Consider the following 26542-nt stretch of genomic DNA (forward strand, 5'->3'; position numbering starts at 1 on the left):
CCTGCTGATAGGCTTGCATTCAGGGAAGGCATTAGTCTTCAAGCAAAGATGAAGCAGGATCTTGGGGCCATGTCAGGTTGTGGAATGGTGACCAAAGTTTGATGAGAAGCAGGACAGCATGGCTGGGATCTCTGTGGCCTAGTGGTTAAGGGCCTGACTACCACCCTGAAATCACAGCTGTACCACCTCCTAAGCAAATTGCAGAGCTTGCCTGGGCACTTAGAGCCATGCTCACTAGGCATAAGTGTCAGTTTTTATCATGTACCTATTCTCTTATGTGAGTGGTGTCATTTGAGTGGGTAGAGTCTGATTCTACAGTTGGACCTTCACTGCCTGTGAGTGGACCGAGGTAGAAGAGTGCTGGGAAATCAGACTATGGATAACAAAGTCTGGTTTCTCAACAGCCTCCTAATTAACAATGAATAACAGATATTGCAAATATTTTTAATTGAGGAAGGAATATATGTATCCAAGCAGCATGAAAAGGTATAGGGTGAAACCCCCCATTTCCATCTGAACTTTCTCTAGTTCTTTTCAGAATAGTTTCCTGAAATCATTCGGGCATGTATATCAGTGTCCTCTGATCTTTAGGGATATGTTCCAAGAACCCCAGTGGGTGCCTGAAACCGTGGATACTATCAAACCTGATATAGAATATGTTTTTCATTTACATACATTGATAAAGGTTAATTAATAAATTAGGCAAGTAGAAGATTAATAGCAATAACTAATAATGAAATAGATTACAACCATATCCATAATAAAAATTATGTGAATGTGGTCTCTGTCTATTAAAATAACTTCATGTACTATACTCATGCTTCTTCTTTAATATTTTCAGAACTTCATTGACTGCAGAAAATGAAACTGTGGAGATGGGGGGACTATTACACAAGTGTGTGTTTGTGAGTGTGTGTGTGTGTGTGTGTGTGTGATGTTTTCATACTGTTATGTACCTCAAATTAATTCTATTTAATTTATTTATTATTGATGATTTACCGAGCTCAGCATGTGCTATCTTATAACATATCCTGTTACATATCCTGTAACAACCTGTATGGTATCTGTTACTTGGATTGTTCTAGAGGTCAAAGGAAAGGGAGGCTTAGGAGGAAGCTATACAATCTGTCCAAGGCCACAGATCTGAAGATGGAAGGAGTCAGGAATCAAATGAAGTCTGCCTGATTTCTAAGTGAATACACTCCCCATTACTTCATGCTGCCTCCTAAATTCCCATTGGAAAATGCTTTCTGTGAATTTTCTTTTTTTTAAAAAATATTTTTATTTATTTATTTATTTATTTAGTTGTAGTTGGGCACAATATCTTTATTTTATTTATTTATTTTTATGCGGTGCTGAGGATTGAACACAGGGCCTTGCACGTGCTAGATGAGTGCTCTACTGCTGAGCCACAACCCCAGCCCCTTTCTGTGAATTTTCTAATTCAATTTCAGAAGGTCTATTGTAGGCTTTTGGTCAGTCAGATTTCCATTACTATAATAAAATACCTGAGATAATCAGTTTAAAAAGAGGAAAGATTTATTTTGGCTCACAGTTTTGGGGATTTCAGTCCTTGGTCAGTTGGTCTGTTGATTTGGGACCTGTGGTGCGGCAGCACATTATGATGGAGGGCATGTGGTACAAGAAGTCTTTACCACATGTCTGGGAGCTCAAGAGAGGAGGAAGAAGGAGCTGGGGTCTTGAAATCCCCTTTAACAGCACGCTCCCGGTGACCTGAAGAACTTCTCCTAGGCCCTACCTCTTAAAGGTTCTGCCACCTCCTCATACTGTCATGGGCTGGGAGTCAAATTTTTAATGCATGGGACTTTGAGGGATGCTCATCAAAACCCTATCATCTTTCAATGATGAAAGGTACAATTAGAAACTCAAAAGAAGATCTAGGACAGTTTTATTTATTAGATCTCATGGCTCATTCCCATCTCCAATGTCCACTTACTAATCAGCTCCTATAGAAGTTGTACTGGTTTCCATCAAACATGACTGGACTCGCTCCTAGGTCCAACTGATGTAAGCTGATTTTGTATATTTTAAGAGTGTATATTGGGTTTGCCAATGTGTGTGCTGGATGTGTATGTATGTTTGGGGTGTGTGTGTAGGGTGTGTGTTGTTGGATACTTGACTCGGAAAGGCCTAAGAAGCAGCCATGTTGTAGGTTTGCTCTTGGGAGCAGTGGAGTCAGTGGAACGAACCTTTGATTGCTTTGCTCCATGGTTGTGAGGACAGGAAAGAATAATACATATTTATGTTTCTCCAGCCTGAGGGTAGTCATAACACTGACTACATAGTCACCCCTGTCAGGGCCTCGAGAAGGCACAGGATGGCTATGGTGTCCTAAATTATGGATGCACAGTAAAATTAGAACATGCAATTGCTTTTGAAATTTAAAGAGAGCATGAATATGTTATCGGAGAAATATATATTGTAGTGATTAAGGGCACCGTCTCTGGAAGCAGATGGTCTTTGTCCAAGTTCTGACTCTGATACTTGCTGGCTGTGCATCTTTAGGTAAGTTAATGAACCTCTTTGTACATCAGTTTTCTTACCTGCAGAATGGAGGTAAAAGTAGTACCAGCCTCAAAGACTGAGGAAATAATACACGTGTTATAGTTTTGATAGTAGGTGTCTTACAAAAGCTCATGTGTGAGAGAATGCAATAAAGTTTACAGGTGAAATGATTGGGTTATGAGAGCCTTTACTCAATCAGTGCATTAATCCATGATAAGGATTTACTGGATGGTAACTATAGGCAGGTAGTGTATGGCTGGAGGAGGTGGGTCATTGGGACATATCTTTGGGGTAGATATTTTGTGACCTGAACTAAGTCTCTCTCTATTTCTTGAAATCATGTCCTCCACCATATCCTTTCACCTCTATGTTCTGCCTCACCTTGGGCCCCAAGGAGTAGAGCATGCTGTCTATAGATTAAGACCTCTGAAACTGTGGACCCCAAAATAAACTTTTCCTCTTCTAGTTATTCATGTCAGGTCTTTTTGTCCCAGCAGAATGGAAAAAGAAAAAAAAAATAAAAGGACTAAAACAACATATAAAAGGCTTAAAATAGCAACTGTTTTAAATACTTCATAAATGTTATCTGGTACTATTATGTGGAACAGAATAGAAAAATCACATTCATTTAAAAAGATAAAACAGCATACTTCAATGAATTTTTGTTCTTGCTGAAGTTAGCCTTAGAGTTTAAGAGGGAGCTGATGTTTTTACAACCAGCTGAGTTTACATGTTCATTCTTTATAGCAAAAAGCACTTTTCTGGAAAATTTGGCACACACAGTTTGTGCAAAATACATTATATTGGTCATTGTCATCATAGCTATTATCCTAAGGAATGTAGATTCCTCTGAGAGGTTGCTCACTTATTTTAATGATCTGACATTGTTAGTAGGAGAAACTTGCATCTTCTTGTTCAGAAGAGCCTTTTGAGGTTGTTTGTAAGGCTTAGGAGAATATTTGAATTAGACTTTTTTTTTTTTTTTAAGATTTGGGAGTTAACAAACGAGGACTGACTATTCTCCTTGTTGAGTGCATACTTATTCATCAAGTAGCTATGAATGGCTTTTGGTGATTTCTGAAGTCAAATCCACTCTTGGAGGGGAAAGATTAATGATTAAGAAAGAGTTTCCAAAAATTGGCTGGGCAATAAATACATGAAAATAATTTAATCTCATGAAAACCTCCCAAATGTAAATTTAAAACAAATAGATCATATTTCCTGCTTTTAAATCAGTCAACATGGAGAAACTGATAATACTTGTTGCTGACAAGGGAATGGTGAGCTGGGCATTGGCATAGGGTTGGGTTGCACCCTATCTTGTTAACAGATCCAGATCTGGCTGCTCACTGCTCCAAAGCCAATACTTGGGAGAGAAGAGCCAGTAGGAAGGAAAGGAGGTTTACTCAAGGGTCAGTCCTGAGAAGAGGGAGGGGCCAGCATCCTCAAAGCTCCATCCTGGGGAACTCAGGGAGATAAAAGAGGTGTGGCAGACAATGGGCAGGAAGCCTATATGCTGAGCGAGGTCCTCCTCATCCAGGGTGTGTGATTCCCCGACTTTTCCCTCTCTGACTGAAGCATCTCAGTTGACCTTGGCCTTGCAGAGTTGGTTTCTGTAATTCTTCAGATAAACATATGGCTTTTCTGAAAGTGAAACCTCAGGGAAATTTACATGCTTTGTGTTGATGCACAGAACTATAGAATGAAGGGTGTTACATATTCTGATGTTATCTGAAGGTCACCAGATGTTCTGAGTTCTGTAATTCTAAAGAGAGATTATTTAGCAGTCAACAATATAATAATTTAGAATTTAGAATGCTGGGCAGAGGGAGGAGAAGTAATTCTGCAAAGGACAACCCCAAAGGAGTGGCCACTGTTATCATCTCCTAAAGTGAAAATGGCATATAATCAATATCATCCTTGAATTAGACCATAAGTGCAGCACATGTGTTTTGTGTTTTATATTTACCCATACTACTTTGTTTTAAGACCTTTTTATTTTGAAAATTTCCATTACACAGGGAAATAAATTGGGTGTGGAAAAAAAATCTCTCTGGAGTCTTCACTCAGACTTGGTCACCATCTGCATTTGCCACATCTGGCTCATCAACCAGGCTCCTGCCTTTATTTTCTTCAAATATTTTAAAGCAAATTATAGACATTGTGCCATTATGCCATAATTACTTAAATGTACATTAAAAAGTGAAGGGGACTGGCATAATGCCATCATTGCATGTAACAAAATTTATTGATGTCATCTAATACCAAGTTTCCTTTATCTGCTAAACAGTATCTTTTAATAGTCGATTGGTTGAAATTAGGATTCCCAAAGGCCCACATCATTCACACTAATTCTTATGTTGAACATAGAGTTGAGATGCTCTAAGCCAAATTAGAGGAAGAAAGGCAAGGACAAGTGTTATTAATAGTCAATCATAATGGCTTAATGGAGGGAATGTTTTGACACAATTAATGTGTTTTTCTATTTTGCTTCCTTTCTTTCTTGACCTCTGCTCTAGGTGACTTGAAGCATCCATCATTCTGGAGGAAGACCAGGATTTGTAACAGAAGGAATGCAAAAGACAAAAACAAACAAAAATCTTCTATTGGAATACAATATAGAATTATTCAGAAGAAAAAACTTTGTGAACCAGATGTTGTCTTCAAAGATTTCTAAATTTTCTTAATTTTCTCCTTTAGAATTTCAACAGTGCAGCCTGATTGAATCAATGCATTACAGTCTCCTGATGTGTAGGTAAAATGCCCTTGTTTTACATTAAGGCATCTCTAAGAAGTAGAGTGAAAGAGGGAGGGCATCATGCAAGGGCCTGACCTTCCGGGGCCCCATGTGATAGGGGAAATATGGTAGCTAGGATAGGAGAGAGAGAGGGGGGGACCGGAAGCAGGGGGGAGAGAGAGAGAGAGAGAGAGAGAGAGAGAGAGAGAGAGAGAGAGAGAGAGAGAGAGAAAAGGAAAAAGAGGTGAGAAAATCAATTTAGATTATGTGTTCTTCCAGCTTTGGCCCAAATAGGGAGCATCATGGATAGTGGAGGTATTACCAAGGGTAGAAGGGACTCTTGTCCTTCATCTCATTTGAGACTCTACTGAACTGATTGCCCTTCTGGGGTATGGCCACATTCACATGGTGTGGCCCGGCAGAGAAATAACTCAAGGTTTAGCTTTCTCGAGCCCACCTTATTTCCAGTGAGGTGTAAGGAACCCCGAAAAGAGCAGGAGTTTATCTGGAAAGCATCACCAGTGGGAGTTGTCATGGTTGGGCAGGGTCAAGGTAGCTTATAGTGAGGGCTGCATGGTAGACCACCTGGGGCAGGCTAAGCAGGAGACATAGCAAGGAGAATGGAGTGTAGACCCAACAGAGGAGTCCAAAGGACCAGAGAGAGCTGGTGTGAGGGGCCCAGCCAGGCAACCAGTGGGAGAAAGCCTGGACTATCTGACTCTCATACAGATACATACATTGGCTGTGAATCCCGTTAGGGCAGCAGCAGCTGGATGGCTCAGGGATTCCCACTCAATCTTGCTGTAACAGCCAGAGGAATATTATTCTTCACCTGCCATGAAGTCACGTAAGCTCCACCTCTCCTCTTAGAACCAGATGTCATCTTGGAGAGGAGCCAGGAAGGGAACAGAAGACTGATGTGTCTGAGAGACTAAGCCTTTATTTCCCCTTTGAGAGTAAACATTCTTTGAAGGGACCATTTAAATTATGGTGTTATACTGAGGTTCAAACCTGATTAGCCATTGAGGGAATCAGATTGCATTTGTGAATATTTTAAAAAATCAAATCCACTCTCAGAGGACAAAGATTAGCTAGTTTTGAAAGACTTCAAAAAATATGCTAATATATGACACCCATCCAAATGTATCCACCCAAATGTAAATGAAAACAACTATCCTATACTTTTGTCTTTGGAATTTGTAAACATTGGAAAAATATAGAAATTTACTGGTTAGTAGGAAAAAAGTCATGGGCAAATCAGGTTCAGGAAGCACAATTAACAAGAAGATTGAAGAATGTGCAAGTATCAGGTGGAGGAGGGAGGAGGACCATCCTTTCCCCTCCCTTCAATCTACTAAGAAGGCACCTTGCTGTTTGCAGGCCTGAGCTGCGGGCAGTGGAGGTGGAGACTCTAATTATTCCATGGAATTTATATTGATTGCATCAAGACATTTAGAAAATAGTATATGGAATATTTTCCCTAAAATTATATAAATATGAGCTCATGAGCACTGTCCTAGTTTTCATCTACAGACATTGGAGGAATTTTCCCTATTGAAAAATATTTCAAAGGCTGACAGGAGATACAAATAAAAGAACGCAACTCGTGAGTGTGACTTGTTCACCACACCAGTACACACAGGGCAATTCCTATGGACTACTGTTAACTGAAAAGGCAATACATAGATTTATGAAATAAGACCCAACTATGTGAAAACATTAAGAGAGAAGGGAGGAGGGGATGGCAGAAATAGTAAAAGGTTCATATTGCTTTGCCCTGGAAAGGAAGGCCTAAGGACAATCTTGTCCTCTGACCTCCCCACTGTCCTTCGTTCACACCCATTCTGGGGTCTGGTGGTCTCCATCTCAGAACCATAACAGTTTGGGGGGATATTGGTTTCCCGTATCTCTGATAGTCAGACGTGGTAAGAGAACCATGTCTTTATTTAATTTTCTCCCTCCAGGGCCCAGAATAGGGCCTAGAACACAGTCAGTATAGAATAACGTTAAACATTTGTGAAAGAAAAGAGACGTTATTGAAACAAAAAGCGAATGAAAGAAGTTGAGGTCAAGTGCTTAATCTGAGTCCCTCTCAAAGAGAGTCTGCTCAATTTTCCAAATTGCCTCTAGCCCTGCATTACTTTCTGTTGTGCTCATCTTAGTTATTTATACATGATGTGAGGATAAGACCTATAGAATGATAATAATATCAGCTATTATTTACTGGGCACCTACTGTTTGTTGGGCAGGGGCCTGGGCAGGCCTGCACACTCTCTAAAGTACAGCTGGGTCTTGTTACAAGGCAGATTCTGATTCAGCAGGTGTTATGGTTTGGATGTGAGGTGTCCCCCAAAAACTCTCATGTGAGAAAATGCAAGAAGGTTTAGCAGAGAAATGATTGGTTTATGAGAGCCTTAACCCAATCTGTGAATTAATCTAGATGTGATGGGATTGAGTGGTAACTGAAGGCAGGTGGGGTGTGGCTGGAGGAGGTGGGTCCTTGGGGGCATGGCTTTGGGATATATATTTTGTATCTGGTGAGTGAAATTTCTCTCTGCTGCCTGATCATCATGTGAGCTGCTTGCCTCTTCCACCATGATGTTCTGCCTCACCTGGACACTGGAGGAATGGAGCCTGCTGTCCATGGACTGAGACCTATGAAACCATGAGCTCTCAAACTTTTCTTCCTTTAAAATTGTTATTGTTAGTTTTTTCTTTTCTTTTTTCCCTTTTTTCTTTTCTTTTCTTTTAATTCACAGCAGCGAGAAAGCTGACTGAAACAGTAGACCTGAGTGGACCTTAGTTGTTGCATTTCTAAAAGGTGATGCCTATGTTGCTGGTCCCAGGGCACACTCGGAGCAGCAAATGCAAAGGGCTTTAACTCATTTAATTCTTTAACCAATCCAGGGAGGCAAGTCTGTCACTCTTTGCAGTTTGCAGTAATAAAACTGAGGGTCAGAGCAGGTGAGTGAAGGTCACCCATTTATGAGTGGCATTGACATTTGGACCCCGTGCTGCCTAACTTCAAAGAGGGAGACCTTTCTAAAGGGCCACACTTTGTTCAGAGGTTTCTTTTAGGAACTATCTTTTCACTGATGGACTCTGGAAGGGGAGAGAAAATTATTTGTGTTTCTAAAAATAAGCCTGGGCTGTGTTTTGGCTCTGGAGGAAGGCAGGGTCTGGGAGGGATTACACTTGAGAACACATCCTTTTCCGGAGCATGCTGGCTTGCTCCTCTTTCGGCTCAGGCCTGTGAGTGAGGGGCTCTCAGATCCAGCTGGGGGAGGGCCTGGCTGATCCCTTACTGCTCAGTGGGACAGCACCGGAATGGAAGCTTTAGCCTTAATGGGAAAGACCTGTTTTCGGGAGGAAGCAAAGACAATAACTCACATTTCAAGCACTCACAGGTTCGTTAGCTCATCTTTTTTTTTTTTTTTTTAGTTCCGGAGATTGAACCCAGGGATGCTTAATCACTGAACCACATCCCCATTTTTATATTGTATTTTGAGACAGGGTCTTGTAAGTTGCTCAAGGCTTTGCTAAGTTACTGAGGCTGGTTTTGAACTTACAATCCTCCTGCCTCAGCCTCCTGAGCTGCTGGATTTGCAGGTGTGCACTATCCCACCCATCTTGTTAGCTCATCTTGACAACTTTCCTGCAAACAGACTTGAGAACTGGTCTTCTGATTCTTCCAAATCCTGTGTGACACTACACTGAGTTCTTTGGGGTTCATGAAAGGAGAGTTTGGGGAAGATCCAAACATACTGCTCTTGGATGGAGGGAAATCCTGAAGCAATTTCCCTGGGTTAATGTAGCCACGCGTGAGCTAATGGTTGCGAGAGATCACTGGACTCTTTAAAAGTATTATACAGTGTGTATAATAATTGTGAGTATACATGTATTTATATAGAATGTGGAGCATCATTATTTATGAATTTCCTATTTGTAAATTTTCCTACTTATGGAAATTTATTTGTAACCCCCAAATCAGTATTCATGGTACATTAATGTGTATATGTGGTGGAGTGTGCTTGTGTGGGCATGTGGCACTGGAGATCAAACCTAGGGCCTTTTGCATGCTAGGCACACACTTTACCACTGAGCTGTACCCCAGCCCCCATGATGTTTTTCAATCACTTGTGGACATGTCACCTGATACATGCTTTCCTTGCTGAGGTTGAACAAGATGTGGTAACAGTGGCTGCTCCTTAGGGGATCCTCCTTGGCAGAGTTACTTGTACTTCTCCTCCCTGGTCCTTTGGTAAGGATTATGCCCTCTTGCCCAGCATTCTCAATTCTAGAGAGAAGCCACACCTAGATGATTAAGAGGTTAACTGCTAAATAATCTTTCTTCAGATTTATAGAACCTAGAACATCTGGTGACCTTTGTAACACCCCTCTTTAGTCTACTTCTGTGCATCAACTCACACAAAGTATCTAAATTGCTGTAAGGTTTAACTTGCCGGAAAAATAATATGTCTGTTTTAAGAAAATGCAGGAAGTAGCCATAGGAGGTCCCTTGTGATGTTTAGCCAGAGGGGGATGATGGACACTGCTCTCAGCATGTGGAGCTCCAGCGCCGCTCCTCCTTTCCCTCCTTATAAAAGCCGTTTGCTTTCCTGAGCCCCCGGGATGGAGCTTTGCAGCTGACAGCCTCTCCATCTTCTTCAGGGCTGACTCTTGAATAAGCCTGATTCCTTCCATCAACTTTTGCCCCCTGAATATTGGCCTTTGAGTGGCAAGCAGCCTGGACCTTCCTCTGGTAGCAGTGATGCTCTGCCTTTTTGTTACAGCTCTTACTGGAGACAAGTGTCCTTATGATCTGTTTAGTGCCACATGGTTCACACTTTGGTGCTTTTTGTTGGTGATCTTGTGGCTTAAAATGGCTCCCAGGAACAATGCCAGAAGAATATAAGAAGACTGTGATGTGCTTTCTGGGAAACAAACAAACAAACATCAATCCCCACCCCTGTGAGCTAGCTTTGTTTAGGTGTGTGTTTCACGACTGTCGGATTTGAGTTCGGTGTTAACGAATCAATGATATCTATTAAATAAGGATCTTTCAACAGAAGCACATAAATCAAGGTTAGACACTCATCAGCTGATGGACATGCTGGGACTAGAAGCTCAGTGGAATCTAACTTGTTTTTTCTGTGGGTACAATGGCTTGGTAGTCATTTAGTGTTCATGGTGGCTTAATAGAACACAACTTCTGTAAATGACAAGAGCCAAGTGCCTATCTTTCAGGGGCACATTGACTGTCAGTTTCTTTCTCCTGTAAGTCTATTCATTAGTCTTTCTTGGGTGGGCCTTGCTTGTGAACCCTAGGAACCATGGCCAGGGTCAGAGGCAGTGGGGAAGGCCACGTGGGCTAGTACGTGAGTGCAGATTCTTCCTATGAAGCCTTGAGCATCCTTGACTAGGCACCCACCCCTGTCCTTTCCACATCTATAAAGGAGTGCCTCTGCTTCCAGGTGTGGAACAGGTGATGATATGACTCCTAACTTAGGGTTTGTGGTGAGGATTAGGTAAGTTAATGTGTCCTAAGTACTTAGAAAAGAGCCTGGTAAACAGGGCCCGGTCTGGGGTGAGGTGTCTGGAATTTATGGGGACACTTGTGCTGCGCTTGCTTGCTTTCTGTGTCCTAGGTGTCTTATTTCACCCTGTTTCAGCCCTGCTGGCAAATGACTATTAGTTCTGCTATTGTTCATGGGGAGTCCTGTCTTCTGTCCCTCTGGACAGATTCTGAGGTCACTGTCAGCAACCTGAGTCTACCTGAGTCTTGGCCATCCCTCTGGGCAGGGCATATATGTGCCCTCTCTGGGCTTCTGTTCTTTCATCTTTTGAGGGGAGATGCCATCATCCCTAGCATCCTTGACTAGGCACCTACGGGTGAGGGTGGCATGAGGATCACATGGGATAACTGGAGGACAAGCTTGTGTAAACTGTAAAGTACAGGAAAAACAGGAGGTGTGATTACTCATTTGCAATGCCCCTTTCTGGCTTTGTCACCCATCAAGTGCTCTCAACTCGATCTGAACCTGCCAACGGCTTTAGTCTGCATCACCTCTCAGGGAAATGAGTTCCATATGGCTGACCTCATGGGGAGGAAGGAGAACATTATTTGTATTTCTCCAAAAACTACATTTAAAAATCTGATATCTGGGAATTTACCTGTGGGATCATTTTCATTTTTGAAGGTACTAGCACAATCTTATAGGAAAATTATTTATTTTATCTATTATCTCATGGGCTAGGTAATGTGGTAAGTGCTTCAGGTAAGCCGTTTGTCATCTTATATCAACTCTGCCAAACAGATGTGTTATCCTCATTTCACAATGTGGAAATGTAGGCCAGAGAGATTCAGTAATTTTCCTGGAGTTATAGATAGTCAGTCATGGGCCAGGACTTGAGTCCAAAAGTGAGGGTCAGGGGAGGTGGCAGAAGTGGGTGGTTCCACCACTTGACCTTGGGAGTAACACAGTTGTTTGTGTACCACCTCTATTTTTTAACCTGCTGGCTGACCTTGAACACATTACTTTAAATTCTTTAACTCCTCAATTTTTTTTTTCACCTACAAGAATAGTTATTATAAAAACATTTACCTGGTGAATTGTTGTAAGATACAAATGAATTAATGTCTATCTAGACTTATCACAGTCCGGGCTCAGAGTGAGTCCTCATCAATATTAGTTATTATTTGAGGATAAGGGAAGCAGCTAAAGGCAAGCAGCCTTGGCATGGGGGTAACTACCTTGCATGGTGGGGAGCAGAAATGGTTCGCTTACCAGTGCTCCCAGCCTCCCACTCCCCTGTGCCTGAGAAAGGGCCTGCTGTGGCCAGCTCCCCCCTCCCCACATCCCCTTCCTTCTGAGTCTTTCTGCTCAAGCCCCAGGCCTGGTAGACTGCATTTCCTTTGCCACCTGAGGGCAGGATTTGGTGCTCAGCAAATAGCAGCATCTGTTGCCTTTGTGATTTTGGCCACAGCACACTTTACACCTTGGCATGACAGGGAGGCCTTTGGAGCTGGTTGGGTGAGTGGGGAGCACAAATAGGGGCATGGGGCAGTCTGAGTGGAGTGCCTGCTTCCCGAGCAGTGCCAGGAGGAGGTGTCAGGGACAGAGCCAACAGTCGTGACTATTGTAACCCATCCCGTTCAGCTCTAGGAGTGGGGAGCTGCCCCTCAGGAGATTCCCGATCATGTGCCCTCTTTCACTGCTCCGTCCCCACTGGAGGTGCCACATCCCACATCCTCAAGCAGAAATTGATCTTACCCTCAGAAGGTCAAGTTGCTCTGTTTGTGTTCCTTGCTTGGGTTTCCTGGCAACATGTGCCTTTGTGGCCTCTTGCCTTCTGGGAGAGAAGTTCCTGGTTCTTGGGCTGCTGTCCATTAGCCCATGGGCTGTCTGCAAGGGAAGGGCATTTTAATAGTTATTTGGCATGTTTTCTGACTCCCAACATTTTTAAAGCAAATTTCTCTATCATTTGGTACTTCCTGTACTCGTTCATTCATTTGTTCAACAAATTTGTTGGACACAGATACTAAAATGCCAGCAATACTGTCATCTATGGCACTGATGGAACATTTTATGTTCCAGGAATTGTGCTGAGCACCAGGGAAACGAGCCAATTTCCAGTGAGCTCTGCAACATGGTTGGCACTGGGCTGATCTGGTGAAATACCCTTTCCAGCCTTAAGCCGCCCCTTGAGGTAGGGACTATTATTATTCTCTTCTTACAGACAAGGACCCTGAGCCATAGAAAGGTTAAGTAACTTGCCCAAGGATACATAGTTAACAGATCCTGATCTGAATTCACCACGATTCAGAATTTTTTCCCCCCAAACCTAGGCTTGGAACTTCTGTTCTGCCTGCCTATGCTTCTAACGATGTTTTGACATTTAGCTTGGAAAGAGTAATCTCTATTTCAGCTCCATGATTTCCCTTGGATAAATTAATAAAAATAATACAGCTTTAATTATTAAGCACTTGCCAGTAACACCATACCTAAGTGTTGTATATCACAGCTATTCTTATTTTCCTTATGATAATTTGGCAACAGAGGTATTTTTATTATTATGTTTTCCATTTTGCAGAAGGAGTTGAACCTCAGAGGGAGTAAATGACTCTAAGTACTCTCTCAGAATTTCAGTGAGGGCCCAGTCAGAAGATAGAAAATGCATAGTAATTAAAGTAGGGAAATTTTAATATAAAGAATTATTAACTAGTAATAGGGAAAATTAACTGCCAAAGGGTAAAGTTAGCTGCAAAAAATGCAGGAATAAGCCAGGCACAGTGGCGCATCCCTGTAATCTCAGTGGCTCTGGAGGCTGAAGCAGGAGGATAGCAAGTTCAAAGCCAGCCTTAGCAAAAGCAAGGTGCTAAGCAACTCGGTGAGACCTTGTTTCTAAATAAAATACAAAATAGGGATGGAGATGTGGCTCAGTGGTTTAGTACTCCTGAGTTCAATCCCCAATTACTGCCCCCCCCTACCCAAACGCAGAATGCAGGAATAGAGGATTTAGGGAGACATTGTCTATAGGATTGAGGCAAGATAACCCTGCCCCTGGTCCTGATTCAGATCTCAATGGACCTCTTTGGAAGGGGCACAGGTATAGCCCACTGGATTATGGAAAGGTTTTCTGAGATGCCATAAGTGGGAAACTGGCCCCTGGATGCTGATGAAACTCTGGGGATTTGTCCTCTGGAGGCACGATTATGACTCCTGGGGAACAGCTGCTCTCTGGGAGGCCAGTGACACTGGCTGAGGCCTGCACACCATTCTGTGTGGTGTCATTCTTCACAAGGAGAATGTCACAACATGCTGGTCATTCTTCACTAGGAGAGCAGGAAGAAAGCAAGCAGGTAGAACCAGGAAGGGAAGGTCCTCCCTTCTGTAGAGTCCGGCTACTGCTCTTTATAGACAGAGCTGAACTTCATGCCTGCTGGTGAAGGAGAGCTTTTCATAGGTTGCAGTTCTAGCATCACAAACAGGGCAATGAAGGGTGACAGTGCTGAGAGGCTTTCAATTAAAATTGGCACATCAGGTCTTAGAACCTACTATAATTTAGGATTGTTTGACATTAAAACCCAAATCAGTTCTACTGGAACACTAAAGTGGCCACAATGCTTACCACATAGGGATACTGGCTATAGTAAATAAGATGGTCTATGGGACGTCATGGAAGTTGAGTACTAGCCTGCTTTATCAAACAGAACATGATAAGAAATTTGAGGCACAATCAAGCCACTTTTCTAATTTTCTAGATGACAAAGCCGAGTTTCAGAGAGAAATGATTTAGTTCAGGTCTCAACACTGGCCAGGGAAGGAAATTGATTGATCCCGGACCCCCTGAATCCTATTTCATTTCAAACTCTACCACATCAAATTCGACAGGTTAATTAGGGCTAAAGTGGGGGCAGAGTAGTTCCACATGAAATTATTTAACACTGGCTGCTCTGGCACTTGGTCGCACAATCCCAAGACTTTGTTTTATTTATAAGGAGAAAAGGTCATTTTGACCAGCTAAAGTCTTCCCTTAAAGATCGAGTTTGTGTTTTTATTTTATTAATGAATTTGCAATATGTGAGAAGCCACGTTGGTTAATAATCCTAACCTTCTGACATGGAGAGGGTATAGAAATAAATATTCCATTGCCATAAAAAAAAAATACCTTCTCGGACTCCTCATTTCCATTCACAGTTTCCTCCTGTTACTGGTTGTGGATCTGGTGGCAATATTCCAGTCTGAGTCACCTGGGAAGGCTGTAGTAGTCTCTTTCTCAGCTCTTCTAGGACTTTCCACTTGTGGGTTTCTCTTCTCATCTTCATGTCATCTTAGGGGATTGCATCCGTCAGCATGGTTTCAGTGGTATCCTCCCAACTGGTAGTTGCCACGTTGCCATCTCTGGGTCAGGCCTCTTTGACCACCTTCAGACCTCCTTATGCTATATGGGGCATGTCTACCTACCTGTCTCTGGGCACCTCAAACCTGGCAGGCCCTCCCACAATGAGTTCACCATCTCCTTCCACCAGCTGCTCCTGCTGCTAGTCACCTGTGGTGGCATCTCTGTTCACCAAATTGGTCAGGCAGAAAATCTGCTTGAAACTCTTGCTACTTCCTAATGCACATTGAATTTTTATTCCCACTGCCTGACAGGGCCCACAGGACTGTCTGAGCCAGTCCCCACTGACCTCTCCCATTCATATGGTCCCACTTTTCCTTTTATTCATTTCCTTACATCTTCATTTACACTTTCAAAAGCTTTTTTTTTTTTTTTTTTTTTTTTTTGCCCCAAGGTGTTCATACCAACTGTTTTCTTTGTCTGATGTATTCATCCCCTGACTCCTTCTGTCTGGTTAATCCCTTCTCATCCATCAGGTCTCAGCTCAGATTTCAAGTCTTCAGGGATCCCTCACGAATGACACTTGCCCTGTTGTAATTAGGACTTTCCTGTTATTCCCTCTCATGCCACTTGTCCCGATTTGTAATTGCATATTCATCAATGTGCCTGCATGATTAATTACCTTCACTGCTTCTCTTCAGAACACAGGGCTCCTGGCCAGTTTTGCTCCCCATCAAGTCCCTAATACCTGCACAGTGGGCCTGCCCTACAGTGGTGTTCCGTAAATAGAAGTCAATGGGAAGTAATTTATGGTCATATATAACTCTACCTTTCTTTTCACTTTTCAAGTAAAGATGACTCTCAACTTCCTGTAACATTACCCCCTGTGTCTCTCTCAGGTTGCTTCCTTTCTCGACATCTTTACTTCCATTTCCATAGTGTGGGCCTCCCTGATTTCTCACTGGTGCTATGAAAGCACATTTCCACTTGGTCACCACAACACAATTCTTGCTTTCTATGCAGCTGTTAAGAGATCTGTAAGAATAAAAATCCATAAGTATCACTATGTTGCCCCCAAACTCTCAGTTTCTTCTCATAACTTCATGAAATATAGCCAGTATCATCCCTAAGGCCTTTCTGGTCTTTCAAAGTTAGTCTTATGTTTCTCCAACTTCATTTTCCTTTACTCTTTGCACATATCTATTTCTTCCATCTAAGCTCTGTAAGAACAAGGACAGTGTTTTGCTCATTGCTGTATCTACATTGTAGATGTGTTAGTTACTCATGACTGTACCACCAACTGTCCCCAAATACTTAAGGGCCTAGAATAACAACAACCACTTCTACTGGTGAGATCTCACTCACCTGGATGAGTCTGCCAGCCTGAGCTTGACTTGGCTCATTTGGACAGGGCTGGCTCCTGTATCTACTGTGGACTAGCTGGCAGGCTGACCAGGTACTAGCTGGTTAGGGTGACATTGGCTGGGAAGACTCAACTTGCTGCCTGTGGCTTCTTATCTTCCCGGTTAGCCCAGACTCCCTGGATGGTATGTGTGTGATAGGGACACAGTGAGGTATCCAGGAAAGGGAGTGGGAATAGGCAAGTGTTTTCTCAAACCTCTGCTTACGTCAAGTTTGCTACAGTCCCATTGGCCAGAGGAAGTGACGTGGCTAAGTCCAGGGCCTGAATGGAGAAGACTAAAGTTGCCAAGCAAGGGCTGGAGATAGATAGAAAATCCATTATTTGGGACAACTAACACAATCAACCACAACCTAAATCAGTTCCTGACACATAGTAGGTGTGAAAAAAATACTTTTTGAATGAATGTGATACTTTTGGAACATCCTGAATAGGCAGTCTTTTCCTTAGTCATACCAGAATACAGGCCAACCCTTAATTTATGGTACTCAATCTGTAGGTCATAAACAGACCTTGGGTGTCCACAGATAACCTGAAATTGTTGGTAATATTTTGTGTGATTGCACATAGATGTGTTTTTCTGAAAGATTGTGTCCATATTTTTCACAGGATTCTCGAAGAGGCTCACCTTGACCCCTAGGGTGGAAAATCACTTTTAAAAATAAATATGTTTTTGCAATTTTTCTGTCCTTGTATATGATGTTTCCTTTGCAGATAGATCCTTACCTCCCATAGATAGGCTAGCTCCTATTCATCCTTCAATGACATATGGGGCTAGTTTTTGTTTGTTGAACCATATAAAACATCCTTCAATGAATAAACTTAAATTAAAGATGATGGCTTCATAGTAAATTATAAAAAGTGCAAAGATATGGTGGGAAATTATTTTGAAAAATGAAAAAAATTATTATCATCTTTATTCTGTCTTATATGACAGTAAGTTGAGATTGCATTACAATTACATGTAAATGTTCAGAATGAACCAGGAATGAATTGAATGTTGGTTTCTTTGGTATAGTTTTCCTGATAATATCATATCTTAGCACAAAATGCATTCTTGACCTTTGACCTTTGCAGCATGGTCAAAAAACAGGGTAATTTGTGCAAATATAATAGAAGCCTTATTAAATTTTCTCGAGCTTTGTTTATATTAGAAGTGTTCTCCTTTGAAGCTCTTATGGCATTAACCTTTTTGATTTTCTTGTCTTCAAGGACTGAAGAGTCTAACTACTATCTAACATGTCTTGTATTAGTTTTTTCATTGTCTCTGTGACCAAAAGACCTGATGAAAACAACTTAAAGGGAAAAAGTTAATTTTGACTCAGGATTTCAGATGTCTCAGTGCATAGAAAGATGGCTGACTCTATAGCTCTGGACCCGAGGTGAAGCAGAATGTGTGGTTGAAGCTGCTTAGGACATGGCAACCAGGAAGAGAGAGAGAGAGAGAGAGAGAGAGAGAGAGAGAGAGAGAGAGAGAGAGAGAGAGAGATGTCTCCACTCACCAAAGACAAAATATAAACCTCAAATGCACACCCTGATGACCTACTTCCTGTGTCATACTATACTTGCCTATATAGTTGCCACCCAGTTAATCCATATTAGTGAATTAAGCCACTGAGTAGGTTAGACCTCATAAAATCTCATCAATTCATCTCCGAACATTCTTGCATTGCCTCTCACGTGGAGGAGGCCATCTCATATCTAAACCATAGCACATATCTAACTTAGCCATTTTTCATATGCTAATGAGTCTAATACTTCCAAATGATTATTTATTGATGACTTTGTTTATGATATACACAGTTCTTTTACATCACTTTCATTGACTTTATGACATTCAGTACTTTTTGCAAATTGCACTATTACTTTGTAGGCCATTTGCATTACATGTCCCTATATTATCAGAAGTGGTACATTTGGCCAGAAGGAGAAAAAAATGACTTTTTTTTTCAGACTACACAGTTGAGGAGCAGAGCTGGAGTAAAAATTGTTTTCTTTCTTTAGCTCCAGGCTCTTTCCCTCAATTTATAAATGAGGAAAGTGAAGCTCAGAGAGAGGAAAGCTCTTGCTCAGAGGCACATCTGTAGGTTGGTGATAGGACTAAAACTAGTCCTTAGGCACCCCAATTCCCTGTTTACCCTCTATTCCACATTTTTTGCTCAGACTTGGTATCATACAGCTATTGCTTTAGAAAAGAAAAATTAATTTCATATGAAATTATTTAAAAGCATCCAGATTCTGACTGAGTTGCATAACCCTAATCTGCCATTTGATTTACAAGTGTATTTTTTTTAGTCTTTTAGATGTCCTGTGATACATTTATTTAATTACTGAATTGGCAGCATGCAGTTACTCAAAATTCATCTGATTCATCAAAGTTTCGACACTCTTTGACACAGGGAATATATTAGATGGAGATTTCATTGTCTTAAAATAGTCACAAAATTGACATGTGATCAACAAGGAGACATGTCTGTGTAGAAGCCAGGTTTTCTGATTCCAAGAAGTGCCGTGTCCAAACTTACATTCTTTATTAAAGAAAGTTATGTATTCTGCTTGTTAACAAGATAGTTATAAAGAGGTGGTACTTGCTATGTCCCTTTGCATGCACTAACACGTCTAGTCCTTACAATTGTCCTGTGAGGTAGATATTGTATCATTCCCATTTTACAAACAGATGCATTCACAAGGGAATAGATTGATAATGTTAAATATTCATGTTTTCCAGTTTTTTAAAAAGGTTTATTTCTACTTTTAACCCTTGAATCATCTACTCCCTATCAAGCCCTTTGAATGCCAAGACATTATTATGCCATCATGACAGTGACTTAGGAGGTAGGCAGTTCCAGCCTGGTTCAGTAGTTCAATAAACAAACAAACACCACCCAACCTCTTTCCATCCTCCTCCTCTTCTTCAGCATACTGACTCTTGTTATCAGGCTTGTTGTCTCATGATTTAGGTAGTACAGACTCAACTTTAGGCCTCGGATGGCTATTTTCAAAGGCAAGAAGACAAGGAAGAATTAGAGATGCCACAATATCTTCTCTCTCTATTTCTTTCTATCAGGGAAGAACACTTTTCTCAGAAGCCATCCAGTACATTTTTCCTTCTATGTCACTGAGTCAAACAAGATCACATGACCACATCTAGTTGCAAGAAAGCCTGGAAAAAAGAGACCTTGTATTTTTAGCTTCCCCCTCTCTCTCCATGTGTGTGTGTGTGTGTGTGTGTGTATGTGTGTGTTTGTGTGTGTGTGTGTGTAGCCATCCCCATGAACAAATGGAAAGGAAATGGCTCTTGGGCAGCCGACCAATAGTTTCTATCATACATAGTAAATTGTTAGTGGATAATTATCTCTAAATGTGGTCTCCTGTGGGTAATCTGAGAAGTCCCATTTGTTTAATACTCATAAAAACCTTGGAAGTTTGTTGAGTTAAGTGGTAGAAGGAAAAGAGCTCTACATAGTTACTTTGAACATGGAGATGTGATAATGCTATGATCTACCCATGCATAGTGCATTGGGATTCTTCCACCATGTATCATGACCATCCTTCCTCTGAGGCTTTTGAATGAATACATGAGTACTGCATCTTGCCTTTCCCTTATCCTGAAGTTTGTTTTAGGTGAAGAGAGGATAAAATCACTATAAGTCATTCTCAGAACAAAATGATATTCATTTTCTAGAATGAGATTAGTGATGAGACAAGCTACCTCTGAGACTGGGTTCTTCCCAGGACCAGAGAAGCAAGAGCAGGTATTAAAGAGGGTCTTAATATTACCATTGAGGGAGGGGTATCTGAGGTCACTTCTGGAACCTGGCCCTTCCTTCCTGGGAAAATGCTCCAAGTATTGTTAGCTTCTCCTGGGAGCCTTCACGGAGGGAGAACTCTCAGTGGACTCATCCTCAGAAACTTTAAAGCAGATGTTTGCTTGTGGAGGTAAATGTTTTCCCTTCTGTTTATTTTCAAAGATCAGCAGGTAGCAAGGACTGCAAGGTCAACTCTCTTGCTTGCCTGATTTGGAGGCCACTTCACCATCAGTCTCCAGGACTAGCATGCCCATTGATACTCCTGTCTGCTTCTCTGATGGGCACCATGTTTCTTTTTGGGGCAGGGGGATCTGTTGGGTGGAAGATGGAGTCCCCTCCAGGGCTCAGTTCTCACTTTATGAGGTAGAGACAGCAAAATGCAGTATGCTCTGCAGAGTTACCACCTTCTGGCTCCTAGAGTTAAACCCAGGTGTGGCAAGGGGAGCAGGAGCACTTGACCAGAAGGAACTGGCACTCCTGGAATAGCCTGGTAGAAGAGTCAGGCTCACACCTCCAAGTCCAGTGCCTTGGCTCATCTCATGTGAAGAGAAGAAAAGATTACCACTGAGCTTCTTCCTTATGCAAGACACTGTTTTTATTTGTATCATTTTTATTTGTAGACACATATGAAGATCAAAAGTATAATGTGCATGTCCATGACCACAGAGTTTGGAGATGGTGAAGCCAACTCTCAACTTCCAGATCTGCATCTCTCTGAAGTCTCTATCTCCTTGCTCAATAAACTCAGCTCAGAAGACAGGGCTCGCTTTCCCAGTACTCTGGGTGAGAACCTGTCATGTTTTAATTTTTTTGCAGGAACTGAGGTAAGGGGAGATCAAATGATTGTGGCTCTTCCCACCACCACAATCCTGATGTGAAAGGGGCCCAGAGAAGAGAAACTCCTTGTATCCTTTTGGTTCAGTTCAACATTTTCTGAGCATTCACTGGTAGAGATGCATACTGCCTGGACTTTGATCATGCGGAGGACACAGTAACATTCTGTCATTGAATCTGGCACTTCCCTGAGAGGGTTTTTCAAGGTTCATTGTGTGGGCCTCAAAATTCTCTGGGGGAGTCTGTAAGAATCCAGGTCTTCCAGGGCTCTAGCCTAGACTTAACAAGTCTCTGGGGGCAGGGATAGGGGCTAAGAATCTGCATTTAATCAGCCCCTCTGGTGAGTCTAATGTTTACTGGAGTTGAGGATCTTCCTGTTTTTGGACACTGTGGAGAGAGAAAATGCTCAACTGCTGTTATTCCTCCTCCAGGCCAGAGCAGGAAGATCTCATAAAGGACAGACTTGGAGAAGGGAGTTTGGGGACTTCACTATTAGCACACTGGCATAGTGCCTACTATCCATGCCCTTTCAGGATACCAAGAAAATGTTTAGGGTTAGAGAAAATATATTAATTTTTTCTGACATCAGCAGAAAAATTTAAAATTTTCAGAGGCTATGGAAATCTATTAAATTTTGACTAAAATAGAAAAGAAAATCTTAAGAGGAATTTAAAGTTATACCAATAATATTTTTTAATATTGATACTATTATGGTGAGAGGGGCCCACAAAGACAAAAGTGTGTAGAGCCTCGGGAGACAAGGCAGTGTGTGGTGGGCTTGCTGTGGCCAGGTCATGAGGCACAAGGCTGGGGAGTCAAAGGGAGGCTCAAAATCCTTTTGAAATCCTCATTAGTGGGGCTTTGGAAGGGTTTGTGTGAGCCTGACATTAGGCAGAGGGGTTAGGAAGCACAAGACCTAGGATTCAGAATCAAGAGCACTTGGTAAGAACTGGTTGGATAGGGAGTTGAGGACAAAGGACACACCAAAGATGCCTCAATTAAGTGATTAGTGCTTTGATTAATATCCCTTAACTAGCATAACTCTTCACTCACATTACACTTCCTGTAGATTACACTGGCTTCCAAACTCGGGATCCCCAGGTTGTGTGGACCTTGTTGAGGTTGGTCTTTTTCCTTTTCTGCATATTATCATTACCTTCAGGGCTTAGGACGGCCATTCTTGACCTGCCCCACCCTTATCATATTACTTAGAGTAATGCTTTCTCCTATGATGACAATGACAACAATAATATCGACAACAAATCCCCTCCTCCAGTTTCTTTTCCCCTTACCTAATAATCCAATGTGGGTGTTCCTGGTGGGTGGGTTGCTTTCTACCAGGTGGGGAGTCAGGGACTGGGTCCTCTTCTGCTTGTGGATCTGCAGACCTCTCTTCAATGGGTCTTCTCATTTAGTTTGTCATCTTCATTTTGCAAATGAAAAAGCTAAAGCTCCAACAAGTGGCCAACTTCTAGGGCCTTGGAGTCCTCTGTAGTTAGCCAGGACCTGATAATGACACTGATCACTTGTCCTCCTGTTCTATTGTAGATCCTAGCTCCCCAGACCCACCTGGACTTAAGGGGACTGGGGGTCATAGTCTAGTTAGGCAGCTGCTTCCTATGACGTCTCCATACCATGGAAGGACAAGCACTGATTTTGGTACAGCCATCCATGTCCTAGGACTATTTCCAGTCTTAATAATGAACTTGTAAAGATTCCACAACAAGTACCTTTTCCTTGTTGTGGGGTGCTGGGGATCAAACTCAGGGCCTTACACAAGCTAGGTTAAGCACGACCACTGAATCCCACCCTAACCCTTTTCATTAGATTTTGAGGTAGAGTCTTATAAAGTTGCCCAGGCTGGCCTTGAACTTGTTATCCTCCTGCCTCAGCCTCCCTAGTGGCTGGGATTACAGACATGTGCCACCACACCCTGACCTAATAAGTACCTTTTAAAGAGCTCATAGCCTATTAGCCATACCAATCACTATGAAATAGGATAAACAAGGGACACAGTGGTGCATGTTAGGTTGAACCATATGGAATTACTGTTTTGTAGATCAAAAGCAGCCAAATTTTGGTGGTTTCATGTGATTCAACCTAATAATACATTAGGGAAGTGCTTCCAAATAGCTTTCTTAGAAGTTTAGTTCATAACTTTGGGAGAATACTGCATAACTCTACTCTTGGGGAAGATTCAAATACATTTTAGCCAATTTCAAGCACTGAGAAATTCTTTATTCAAGAAAATCCTGTGTAGTTTAGTTTCTTTAATCAGTGATTTCCTAAGCAATCATCATTTAATCTGTGATTTCCAGGCTAATTTGTGCATAGAAATTGTTTTCCCCAAATGCCCCTCTAACTCTCATAGAATCTTCTACTTTAGGCACTTTGGGAAACTTTACATGGAACCACAAGGGAATCCATTTGTAAATCTTTCTATACAGCAGGAAGAAAGAGTGTTCTTTCTGCAAAAGTGCATATTAGGGACATTGGTGAACATGATCAACATTTGTTGAGTGAACGAATGACTTTGAATTAGTCACGTTTCTTGAGCTTTTTTTATCTGCAAGATTAAGATGACTAATTAAATGAGAAGACATACTTAAAAGATCTCAGGAAGGGGCTACTATGCACTACCCCTTTCTTCTGTTAGCATCCTGAGATTGAAGGAGGCAGCCACTTACCACGTGGAGGACACTGCCTCTCAGCAGCCCTGTGGGGATGGCTTTGGTCTGGATGTGGGAATACTTTGAAGCCCGGCGTTTTGAGAGCTCACATGGATATCTGAGCCTGGAAGAATTACTTTTATGTGTTAAAGGAAGAAGAAAATAAAAAGTAACATCCTCATGTTGACACAAAACGGTCGCCCCATGATTCTGGGCTAGAGCTGGGGGTGCAGAGAGGGGGCCTGGGTGGGGTTTGGCGAGTAAGCGACCAAGCTGAAAAGTCCACGTGGAACCACTTTTCCATGGTCTAATCTGGGAACCGGAATGCTGTGAGCATGGAGTGGAGTTATGGCTCTGGTTAGAGGATTGATTCACCGGGGCCAGCGTGGCCTCTGGCAGAGCCTCGGCCACATCTGTCCTCCCCCTGCTCTGACCTCCCTCTGGCAGCCTAGCCTCCAGGTCTGGCAGAACCCCCAGAACAGATCTTTCTCCTGGCCCCCAGCAAGGCTGTTCATGGACTTCCAAACATGTGCAGCTGGTTTGGCCATCTGGGCTGAGGCCCCCTGTGAGGTGGGCTTTGCTAAGAATGGGTCTTCCTTTACCCTGTACATTTTCATCGCCTCCAGCTGAGTCCATTCACCTGATTCTTCTGCACGACCCCCACCTCCAGGACTCTTTCCAACACTGAGAGGGAGCGGCAGAGTCCTTATTTGGGACTGGATACTGTGACTGTTTTCCACATTGTTGTGTGCCTCGTGCCTCTTACATGTCCTCTTTCCAGCAGGCTGAGTGATGGATTCCAGAGCCAGGAAGACCAGGTTTTAATCTTGACTTGGCCACGTGGGAGCCATGGAACCTTGGACAGATACTCTAATATTTGCATCTCAATTTCTTCTTCTGTATATTGGGGATACACAGAATTATTACAATTGTTTCATTTGTTATTCAACCTTCACACATTCGTTGAGGGCATTATTTTACATGCCAGGCACTAAAGACACAGAGAGGAACTACAACTCATCCCCACATCAAGTAGGTAATATTTTTTTTAGATAAAAAAACAACGTGAAATCACCAAGCCAAAGATTAAGCACCCAGAATATAGTGGAAATAAAGGACTTTTAAGTTCAGAGACACTGTTGATTCCCTGCCCCGGCATTGAAGGTTCTGGGCAGGTTCTCATATGTTCCGGTCATCAGCTCTTTCATCTGTACAATAAGCTTTAACTAGATGATTTTTTTTGTTGTTGTTGGCATTTTATTATTGTGTAAACTTATCAATTTAGAAATTAAAAAAATAAATTAGTGGCTTTAGTAATTAGTGCCATAAAATTAAACCAAATGGGTACCTGGAGGCACTTAGGATTATATCCTGGATACTTTGTATCAAAGACATTTTGAAGGGTCCTGGCACTCCTGGGGAAAAGCCTGAGTTTTGTATCTATAGACTTGGAATCCAGTCCTAGTGCTACCACTTAACTGGCTGAGTATCTCTGAGCCAGTCATCTGTATCTCTTGAGTTACCATTGCCCATGATAAAATTTGGAGAAAAATATACTTTGCAGTGTTGTGAGCATTAGAGATTGCAGCCAGGTGCAGTGGTACATACCTATGGTCCCAGCAACCTGGGAGGCTGAGGCAGGAGGATCAATCACTAAGCCCAGGAGTTTAGGGCCATCATAGGTGACATATTGCAACCTTTTTTCTTAAAAAAAAATAAAAGAAATTAGAGACTGCTTCGGTGAATGCCTGACAGTCATTCCTCACTATTACATGGTCTATGATCTGGCAGACTGTCCCTTGATGGCAGGTTCTGCATCTGTTTCTTTGGTCTCTGTAGGGCTTCGTACAGGACCAGGCAGGGAACAGAATTTCAGTGTCTACTGAATGAATGAACAAATGAGTATTTTTATTACTATACTTCGTAACCTGGTCCTTAAAGGGGGTAGTATTATTTTTTCTCTATTGCAGGTGGTGTATAATGGGGAAATGGAGAGAATTTTAGACTAAGATGCAGGCCTGAGATGAGTTGTATAGTGTTCATTGTAACTATAAGGCTCTGGGAAAGTTGTGGTACATCTTGAACCTTTAGCACCTACGTTTCTTCAAATGCAAATTGTCCTGCTGCCTTACTGGGTTCCCAGGAAGTCCATAGACTTTGCAGCTGTGAGACTACTTGGTCAGGTCTAAAATGCCACCTACGTGTAAAGGATCATTGTTGCCAACAGTACGTTTGCAAGGGGTCATGAAGCTTTTGGCATCTGCCATTGGCACTGGCTTGGAGGAGGGTCAGATGGCCCAGTGCTCATGCACATAAACTCCTAGGATTATATGTGCTGGGAACACTATCAAGAGTCATCAGTTGCTTCTCTTTGTCCCCAAGGAAGCAAATGTACATGGGTGTTACTGAAGCATTTACAACAACACAAGGAGGCTTCTAGAACACTGTAGAGCAATATTAATGTTTGTTCAGAGCTTTGTAGTTTGCGTGCCATCCTTATACATATTATCTCACTCACTTAATCTTCTTTAGGAGTCTGGGTTTGGGCATCATTCATGATTTACAGGTGAGGAAAATGAAGTCTAGAGAAATGTGCAGAAAGACACAAGAAGGCAGGGGCAGATCAGCCCATGCTTTCTGACTCTGGGTCTGACTCTTGCCCCTTCCTTGATAATATTTAGAAAATAAAAGGTCCATATCTGAT

General features: G+C 42.1%; 1 long non-coding RNA gene across 1 annotated transcript in view; it reads left to right on the forward strand.

Moving 5' to 3' along the window:
• LOC124096968 (uncharacterized) overlaps window positions 1-6442 on the forward strand; it is a 62653-nt gene extending 56211 nt beyond the window's left edge. Inside the window, exon 3 of the long non-coding RNA XR_006853062.2 lies at window positions 5046-6442. This is a non-coding gene — a long non-coding RNA (uncharacterized LOC124096968). The remainder of the gene's footprint in view (window positions 1-5045) is intronic.
• Window positions 6443-26542: the final 20100 nt, after the last annotated feature.

The sequence above is a fragment of the Marmota monax genome, unplaced genomic scaffold, assembly GCF_021218885.2.
Source record: "Marmota monax isolate L192 unplaced genomic scaffold, Marmota_monax_Labrador192_F-V1.1 WCK01_AAM20220418_F8-fsc00023, whole genome shotgun sequence".
Lineage (NCBI taxonomy): Eukaryota > Metazoa > Chordata > Mammalia > Rodentia > Sciuridae > Marmota > Marmota monax.